The sequence below is a fragment of the Mytilus galloprovincialis genome, chromosome 11 (assembly GCF_965363235.1).
Source record: "Mytilus galloprovincialis chromosome 11, xbMytGall1.hap1.1, whole genome shotgun sequence".
In the NCBI taxonomy this organism is placed as follows: domain Eukaryota; kingdom Metazoa; phylum Mollusca; class Bivalvia; order Mytilida; family Mytilidae; genus Mytilus; species Mytilus galloprovincialis.
In genome coordinates, this window is record NC_134848.1 from 54,497,181 (window position 1) to 54,507,805 (window position 10,625).

At 32.8% G+C, this 10,625-nt stretch overlaps 1 long non-coding RNA gene across 1 annotated transcript; it reads right to left on the bottom strand.

The window, feature by feature from the left end:
- Positions 1 to 3,767: 3,767 nt before the first annotated feature.
- LOC143052389 (uncharacterized) lies at positions 3,768 to 10,214 on the bottom strand. The gene is made up of 2 exons (XR_012971108.1): positions 9,840 to 10,214; positions 3,768 to 6,732 (listed from the first exon to the last, which is right to left on the bottom strand). It is a non-coding gene; the product is annotated as an uncharacterized LOC143052389 (long non-coding RNA).
- Positions 10,215 to 10,625: the final 411 nt, after the last annotated feature.

A 10,625-nucleotide genomic window follows, 5' to 3' on the forward strand; every position in this document is an offset into this window, starting at 1 on the left:
TCAAGACCAATACCGAATCACACATTTATAGTGGTTCTTATTCGTGTTTATCAATCCTACAGCTTTCTAATAGATAAAAGTGGAAATTTGATTGTACATGTGCACGTCACTGCACCCAATATTTGCGGAAATTGCATGCAGTGTACGTAATTACGAGTGTGACAAAGCTATATAATATGACAATGCATTTAGTAGGATATTTTTTAATATTTTATAAATCACAACTGTTAGATTGGAACCTTTTGTTCACTGTCTATAATCTGTAATATGAACCATGATTGATCGTGCACTGTATTCCGTCATTTAAGACAAAAATATATATTATAACTGTAGGTTTTTTCTTTATTTTTAAGTTTTGTTTAACAATTATATATTATTATATTATATATGTAAAGTATACTCATGACATGTAATCAAAATATTTGTGATCATGCTTATGAATACGTAATAGAGCGAAAAACAATGATAATTGCGATTAAAAGCAGATGTCTTCTGAATAGATATTATTCTTTACGGAATCATAAGTTGTTTTGCTGTGACCACCTGACATTTGACGTCAGAACATATGTGTAATTACTCAAATAATAAAATATCAATGGCTTCAGTTACATATATTTAACATTTGACACAATGAACCAACAGTTTAATTACAGTACAGTTTAGGAATTGTTAGTGATTTGCATTACAGTGGGTGGAAATATCTAAGTCAGAAAAAAATAATTTCAGTCCCTTAAATTGTCAATAACTTACAACTCCTAAATTGTACTGTAAATGTTTTGAGTCATACCCATGTTTATGACATTTTTAGGCGATCCGTGCAGAACGTTTTTGATAATTTTACTTTACCGAAAGATCTACGCATACATATACAATATTCGTAGTGTAGAAAAAAATAAAATGTATAACTAGAAGATTCAGAAGAGGGGTCGGGTCTTGGAAGCTGATATTTCTCCTGTTTTGTTAAGAGTTCAAACTAATTTTATATTTCCGTACACTGTACAGAATAAAACTAAAGTATAGTTATTTACATCTCAACTGTTGAATTTTTTAAAAATTTTATTTTTGATGAAATGGACATGACTTGAGACGCGGACCGTGGTGAGGATCCCGAATTGAGCTGTTATAAATAAAACTAAATAGATCATTACTAAGATCCAGGAGCCAAAACTTTGTATACGTACATCGATTACAGACATATAACACAACTGACAAACATTTACCAAAAAAAAAAAAAGATTTATAAAGAAATCTAAAATAGAAGCCAACAAAAACATTAGTTAATAGTTAAAAGTAAAATCTCAAAAAATACTGAAATCCGAGGAAAATTCAATCGGAAAGTTCCTAATCACATGACAGAATCAAATGACAAAACACATCAAACGAATGGACAACAACTGTCCTATTAACGACTTGGTACAGGCATTTCTAAATGTATAAAATCGTGCATTGAACCTGGTTTTATAGCGCTAATCCTCTCACTTGTACAACAGTCTCATCAAATTCCGTTATATTTACAACGATGCGTGAACAAAACAGACATAATAAATAAAACAGACAAAATATGGGTACAACAGTCATCACTGTGTTGCAATCTTAAAACAAACAATTTTACAAAACTGTTAGATTTGAACATTAATGAAAGATGCATGATTCTATTCATAAGCAGGCTCTGAATTGTGGTGATTTAGCTGTTTTTTGAAAGATTTTACCAAGCTTAACGACCAAAAAATAGAGTGTCCGTTACCATGACAACCACTCATATTTTCCCACTTAAATTTTTTTTTGAGCAATATTCATTAACTGCTTCTACTAGGCCAATTATAGATAAAATCTGAAACCATCATGTATCGCACTCTGCCTGGTTCTTACAAAGAGCTGTACTTAACACCAAACCTTTCATTTTTTTCACCTCAAACTTTTGGTTGGTTCGTGCTACTCAATCTTTAGTTTACTATGTTGTGTTTATGTACTATTGTTTGTCTGTTTGTATGTCTTTTACTCTTTCAACTATTGCGTTGTCAGTTTATTTTCGACTTATGAGTAAAAAGCACAAAAATAATGAATTCAAAAATTCAAAAAGAAAGTCCATAATCAGATGGCAAAATTAAAAGCTCACATACATCAAACGAGTGAATAACAACTGTCATATTCCCGATCTGGTACAAGCATTTTTTTGTGTAGAAAATGGTGAATTGAAATTGGGTTAATAGCTTGCTATATCTCTCACTTGAATGAAAGTCGCACCAAAGTCCATTATATTGTCAACGATGCGTGAACAAACAAACAGACACAATAGGTGAAAATGTAAAAATACAAAAAGGGTTCAGCAGTCAATATTGTGTAATCATTATCATCTTAATCACGATAAAACAAATAAATTTAACAAAGAAGCACAAAAACGCAAACATCAAATTGAACTATCTCATTTTGCTTTTTTATTGTATCTGTGTAATATCCGCACAAGGATAATAGTTCGCTGAAAGGTTTTCTGTGCACCTTTCAGCGTAAAATCCACCCATAAAGAATTGAAAAATTGTACGTACTGGGACCGAATCCTTACCCTGACAGACACATGGTTAACTCTGACCTACAATAGCGCATTTGACATCACACAGGTAGATATAAAATAATGTTGAGTGTGAATGTACCTCTGGTATCTTTCGCCTCTCTTTTATGAAACTAATTGCCTTTTGTCTTTTTTTTTTTTATATATTTTGAGAAGTTTTGAGGTTACTTGCGAGAGTGTATTAGAAAAATAAAGCAAACCTTTTAAAAAAAGATAAAAGGACATCACTTTCTCATACCCCCCCCCCCCCCCAAAAAAAACAAACAAAAAAAAAAACCCAACCACAACTGACGTTAATATACATGATTGATACAATAATTTTGGGTTTGCGGTAGTGTTTAACTCATTGTTGCACGTTGTATGGTGAACTACATTGTATAGTTAATTTTCATGGCATTAAGTCTCTTGTGGTGAGTTGTATCATTGACTTTCATACCGCATCTTATTTTTACAAACACGTCGTATCTTTTTTTTAAAGTAGAAATTTTATTTGTCATTGTTTTTTTGATTTTGTATTAGTACCAAATATCTACAACATTTTCCATGGTCTAGACTTTTTTTTAATAAAATCAATTGATCGATCTTCATCGTCATTCTCTTCATGTCTACATGTCTACATGACAACTTGCACCATGTATAAATTAAACAGGTTGGGTACTCTACATGTCTACTTTCTACGCATATGCATATTTAAGCATAATACTGTTTCCAGCGAATTTAATTGTACTTTACATAATTATACGGAACAATATTTACCAAGCTTATTTACCAGTTCAGTAAATATACTCATCATAAATACCAGGATTGATTTTTTTATTTGCGCCAGACGAGTTTGGTCTTCAAAAGATTTATCAGTGACGCTCGAATAAAAAATTGTTAAAAAGGCAAAAAAAGTAAGAAGTTGATGAGCATTGAGGATTAAAAATTCCAAACTGTTTGGCAAAAAACAGCTAGGGTAATCTATTCCTGGGGTAGAAAAGCCTTAGTATTTCAAAAACAAATCAAGGTTTTGTAAACAGTTAATTTATAACAATGACCATATCAATAATAGCTCGTGTCAACACATAGGTGCTGACTACTGGGCGGGTGATACCCTCGGCCCAGTCGTTTTATATAATCTCATAGATACCAGGATTAAATGGTGTAATTTCGCTAGAAACGCTTTTCTTCTACAAGGAAAGGCAACAACCTGATGCAAACAAATAATTTAATATCTTCATTTTATAAATAGAACTTATAAAGATAAAAGATTACATAAATACATTTGGCAAAAATAATATCTCCATCGATAGCTCACATTTTTCAAAACAAAATTAATAAATATTTTAAATTCTTAACATTTGTGAATACAGTGTGTGTTCATGATATTTTTAGTCTTGACAATTTCATTGTCAAACTAAATACACCGAGTTTAAAAATACCACTAACAGTTCATGATCTTGCACGTTTGGTAGGATTTGAAAACGTTTCAGGTGTTCGTAATGTTCTCATAGATTAACATGTATATCTAAGTCTATTTGGCATATGTTCATCAGTTATGGAAAATAAAAATATTTCTTTTATATCAGTAGAAAGAGTGACCCTTCCACTACCCTCCCCCAATAAAAAGTACAAATAAACAACAACAGCAGTAGAAAATCTCCGGTTGCGGGAGTTTCTCTCGCTGCATTGAAGACCCATTGGTGGCCTTCGGCTGCTGTATGCTCTATGGTTGTGTTGTTGTCTCTTAGAAACATTCTTCATTTCCATTCTCAATTTTAAGTTTCAGCGACTGTTTTGACATAACATCTTACGAAAAAAAATTACTTCCGAAAATCGTAGTCGTTTTGTGGAAAGAGCAACATGCGTGAATTAATAATTATTTCCATAGTGTGGTTCCATCAGTTAAAACAAGGTTCAAGTTATTTTTGTAAATTTAGACGCCTCAGACCAAATAAAATAATATACGTGTTTCTTATAACATTTTTGAAAAACAGGGTAGGTAGGTTGGGATTTTTTTTCGTTTGACAATTTTTTTAAAAATTAAATCAATGAGAGAAAAATCTGACTCCAACAGTGCTAGTTGAAAAATGGCCGAAAAAACTTTAAAGTATGCTATTTCTAAGCTTAAAATATAGGAACGTAGAGAAATAGGAAACACCCATATTTTTTAATTTGGCCTTAAAAATATTCGAACCTCTCTTGATCTGCCCATTCATGTCTATCTATATCTACATCACAAACTTTTAACAGTATTTACAGACGGTAAGTAATCAGAAATTGGTCAGTTCCATTGTAACTTAATAAAAATCTATAATATGGTTAGTGACCCCCCCCCCCCCCTAAATCCACCTCTGTAGATATTCAAATCACTTTAAACGGTTTAATCTGTACACTGGTGAAACATAGAGATGGATTGTTTGTCCATGATTTACATGCTCAACATCCAGTAAACCATCTGTGTATTTGACGGCAAACAGAAGCCATTGAAAAAATGTGAAACATAAAAAATGCATTGGAATTACATCACTAAGGGAAAAACTATTTAACTTCAAAAGGGAAATGGGTAAGGTTTATGTTTTTTCCTTAAAAAAAAACCCAAGTTTGTTCCCCAATTTGATGAAAAAAATATATTGTGATCAAGCTGATAACAAAAAAAAGTTTTCTGAATTATTTTCCATACCGTAAAGTGTTCAATCTGAAAAAAATATAATGTGAATGATAGCGTTGAAAAACTTAAAACTTGAAATGTTCGCGCTTTGCACGAAAAAAAAATTGTACTCAAGACAAAAACTATACCCCTCCCCCCTTAAAAACAGCCCCATGGAGTTATAAATTTTCATGGAAGTTTGAATAAATTAATCACATAGAGTTTAAGGATTCAACATTAAAGTAAATCACATATTCGCGCTCACTAACATATGTAGCTATTGCATCCCAATCCATTTCGGGTGTGCGCACACAATTATATATGTCACATGATCTATTGCATCCCAATCCATTCCGGGAGATAGTAATCGTCATGGTTATATATTGTAGCCAACCAGCTTCCATTACGAGGAAAATTACTGAAATAAACTGTTTTACCCCCACATAGATATGCTCCCCACCACCCAAACGATCCAGAGGTGATAATTGTATGATTGCAATATGTTAACAGCACCATGTCTGTTTCTGGACTTCCGGTTCCAGTGTAGATAACATCCGGTCCATGAGCATGTGTTTTACACCATCGCGGATCATCAGAGACAACTAAGAATAGAGGTTTGTTAGTATTGTTTCTAAAATATGCAAATGCTTTTGTAATGAACTCTGGTGTTGCAACATTGTAGCCTCGTTTCATTTCAGAGCTTGAAGACATGTCACCCCTCCTGATGTGTACACCTATCAATGGCCGTCCTTTGGCATTGATTGTTTTAAGAATTTCTATCACTTTTCTTTTTGTATTTTGCTTAAATTTAAACGAACTGACGATTTCATGTCTGCAATGATGAAAATATTTCCATGATTGAAAATATCCGTTTAACGTCCAGTTTTTATCATGGGATAATGTTTCCACTTTACTGCTGTAAGCCATTGCTTTGCCTTCGCCGATTCTAGCAATATTTGTCATGTGTATATCCTTTGCTTGTTTTAAGTCTAATACACGGTTAAGGCGATGGTTACGTGGAATAAACGCTGTGTAATTATGACGGAAGGCGGTGCCAATAAGACAAGCTACTTGAAATAGTTGATTCCCAAGTCGACCTTGACCATTGGCGGTCATAAAATGTGTCCTTTTAAAGTCAGTCAAATCTTTACTATCATTAGATTGTCTACTTGAATTCTGTTGAGCAGAGACCGGTTTTGTTGTGTTATGTTTGCCTACAATATTCACTATCGTTTTTCGAGAAGGAGGCAAGCCTTTAGTCACTCCTTTCGTTTCAACTTTATGAACTTCTTTCATTTCGTTTTTTTTAATCATTTTTGGAAGCATACGAATACTGCTTGTTTCTGTGTAGTCCGAATATTCCAATAGGAAAAAACATATAACTGCAATAAGGCAAAACATATAAAACTTTCCATATGTCCAAATGAAAAATCCATTTGTTCCAACTTGGTCCTGGCGTCTGTTCGGCATAGCTGTTTCCACTTGACCGGAACTGTCTCGGTATTCTCCATTAGATTTTATACTAGTTGATCCTCTCCTGAAAGAAGCAAACAACAAATTAAAAAAGTAGAAGAAAACAGAAAAAAAAGTTAACGTCTCGCATCAACCTTTTGTTTTTGTGCTGACTATATGACAGGAATTTTTCGTATTAACTTAATACAAGTCTCATTGACAATCAAACCACATCTCCACATTTGCTTTTTTTGTCGTAAGTACTAAGGCAGCACCTATTTCTTTTATACTTTCAGAACAGAGTTTTTGAAATCCTTTTCCCTTGGTGATCCTTGAAGAAATATGCTGAGCCTCCCATATGTTTCTATTGCAATTTATCAAAATTGTGTCCTCGCAAAATGTTGGTGAGCACCACATGATAATCTTAACCTTCAACGATTGATTGATTGATGATTGCTTAACTTACAGTTATGACTTTAGCGGATTTACTCGTACGGTGCTGTACATCGGCTGAAATATCTCGCCTTTCTTTGATTTTATGTTGATAGTCCCGTCTATAAAGCTTTACTACGAGTATCAAATTAACTTAACAAGATAATCAAAAATGAGGTAAAAGTCAGATAAACCAAACCGGAAATACATGGACACCTCACAATCATGCAATAAACCAAATACAGTTGACATATTGCTAAAAGTATTTAAGAAACAGATTAAAACAAGAAAACTAAACATTGACCAATGGACCATGATAATGAGGTCAAGGTCAGATAATACATTGCAAGACAGACATACACACCTTTCAATCGTTCCATACGACAAATATAGATGATCTATTGGTTATAGTTCAAGAAAAACAGACCAAAACAAAAAACTCAACACCGAGCAATGAACCGTGAAAATGATTTCAAGGTCAAATAAAACCTGCCAGACTGACATGTACATCATAGTTACAATAGCATCACACAACAAATACAGTAGACCTAATGCATATAGTATTAGAAAAAAAAACCAAAACTCAAAAGCTTAATATTAACCACTGAACCATGAAAATTAGGTCAAGGTCAGATAACACCTGTCAGATGGACATTTACACCTTACAATCATTCCATACACCAACTATAGAAGACATACTGTTTATAGTATCTGGACTGTTTATAGTATCTGGACTGTTTATAGTATCTTGACTTGACCACGAAAACTTAACCTTAGTTATTGATCAATGAAATGAGGTCGAGGTCAGATGAAAACTGTATGACGGGCATGATGATCTAGCAAGGTTCGCACATACTAAATATATTCTATATTATTCTATAACTCATAATAAGTGAGAAATTTACATAACAAAAAAAAAATAACTTTCTTTCAAGGAGTAATTGAACCATGAAAATGACAATGGAGATACGACGGACGGAAACTCCAAAACATAAGTTTAAAGCATTCGGGCATTCTACCTTCTAAATTATAAAGCTTTTAAGAAGTTACTCAACGCCACCGGATCACTATCCCTATTGCGATCTTTAAGAAATCGCAGGCTCGACAAATATTATATAAACAAAATAATCATAAAATTCGAGAACAAAATTAGAAGGCCAACTATATTCTCAGTTTTATTTTCAGTTTTCGTGGCTACTTGTAAAAATATTTAGATAACTTGTTTAAATGTTTATTCAACTTACTGTTTACAGTAAGTAAAGGTAATATGTTACAGTATTTTTAAAGACACAAATTCAATAGTGTCCTTTTAAATGTACTTTAAACTATCGCGTTATCGTATATCAAATCCGTCTGTGTGCCATTGTTGTTTTTATGTCATTTTCGTCAATTGTTTTGTTATAAATTAGGCCGTTACTTTTTCTCGATTGAATTGTTTCACTTTTATTTTTATGTCAGGGCCTTTTATTGTCGACTGTACGTTGAAGGTCGTACGGTTGCCTATTATAGAATTGGTTTAAAACTTCAGTTATATTTGTCTCATTTATAACCACACCACGTCTCCTTATTTTAATATCAACTTATAAATTTCGAAATGAATCCATTGACCTGAAAACAGTCATAGAAATACATGTATATGTAAACTAATGAAAATGTTTTCTAAGGATTAGAAATATAAATAGCTAATTTAAAATCAAAAGTGAGGCCATTTCTCCTGTATTTTGTAACACCGAACTCGCACTTCTTGAAAACTAAGTTTTACTGTGCGTATTACTAAGTGTTTGTTTATTCTACATTGGCAAGAGGTTGAGATATCACAAAACATGTTTAACCCTGACGCATTTCTACGCCTGTCCTGAATCAGGAACCTCTGGCCCTTGTTAGTAATGCATTTTTTGTCTTTTTAATTTTGGTACCCATTCATAAGATCGGAATTTTGTGTGACATCCATTTTCTCTGAACTATAACACACTTTTGTTTAAAAGCCAGGTGAAGCACGCCTCCGGGTGCGAGATTTTCTCACTGTGTTGAAGACCCGTCGGTGATCCTTGTGCTGTTTTCTGCTCTTCGGTCTGGTTGTTGTATCTTTGACACATTTCTCGTTTCTATTTTCAATATATTATTGGAAGGTTGGAGTTATCTTGCAAAGCTTTAGCATGTAAGAGTCTAAAATAAATAAAGCTTAAGCACGAAGAGTCTAAAATAAATATCATAAAGGTCAAAATTTCATTCATGTCTAATTGGTTTTTCGTGTAAAACATTTAATTTTTATTTTGTATTTGTAAAACATTTATTGAGTGAATCATGACCTATCCTGTAGTAAGTCATCTTAAGGATGTAGTTAGGTGAAAATAAAATTAATAAAAAATTAGAATTTAAAATGGATATTATAAGTCAGAAGAGAATTAGTAAAGGAAACCCTGCCCCCAACCCGGGGATCCCCTTAATCCGCTTACGAACTTGACTCTTCATTCACGGTGTACATATAATATAAGCACTACATGTACGCAGACATATTTGAATGATGGACAGCAGTATAAATTAATCACATACCTATATTTCCATAATTAGTTAGAGAAAACATTGTCGCCAAGGTTTCAATATTTAACTATTAAATTTAAAAACGTACACTGTAAAATAAGCGGACACACGTATACAATACACGCTAGTGGCGAGACGCCTAGTTAAAAATATACATATCTACTTCCCCGTCACGGAAATAACACATATACATGATATATAGATACAAATCATACTTACGTTATGGCTTGAACATTTTACTGTGACAAAATCAATATGGTCTTTATACGGCTGTTATCAACGGTCAGATAATCCTTAATTGAGGTTCGCCAGAGGTTTTTCTACCTGTCTCTGTTTATATTGATTTAAGAATAATCCAACATATCACTTTTGAATGATCACGACGAAAAAATTTAAATATCTTAACAACAAAGGTAGGTTATATGCTGTAGGTTTTACCGGATAGAGTGACGTTCAAATGTCAATTGGATTTCTCAAGAGTTACATTATTTATTAGTTCGCATTTTATTCGATATCCCTTGTGATTAACAGAGTTTTGGAATGTTTCCTGATTAATAGCCAATTAAATAAGCAGTAGAACGTAATCTATTCGAATGTGAAGTGAACAAAATGTAATTAAAAAATTTAAATTAAAAAAATAACATTTCCGATTGTACAGCAAACGTCATAAGCACACAAATTGTACATATTATGTGAAAAATAAAAATTATATTTATTTTGAAATCTACCTTTCTACTATATAAGTACATATACGGGATGACAGATTAAATTAACTGAGTAACGTATTCTATATAGCTAGACATTTATAGTCTCGTGGTATCCTGCTTCTGTTGCGAGCAAATGATAATGTTAAAATACCGTTTAGTACATAACTGTTAACTTGGGGTTCTTCAGTGCGGTCCGCGTTGAAGTCATATCGACATGGATGGAAAACTTCGCTACAATGTACAATTTGTGTATGTAGATGAAAGAATTAATACAAGTACTGCAGTTTTATTAATCACA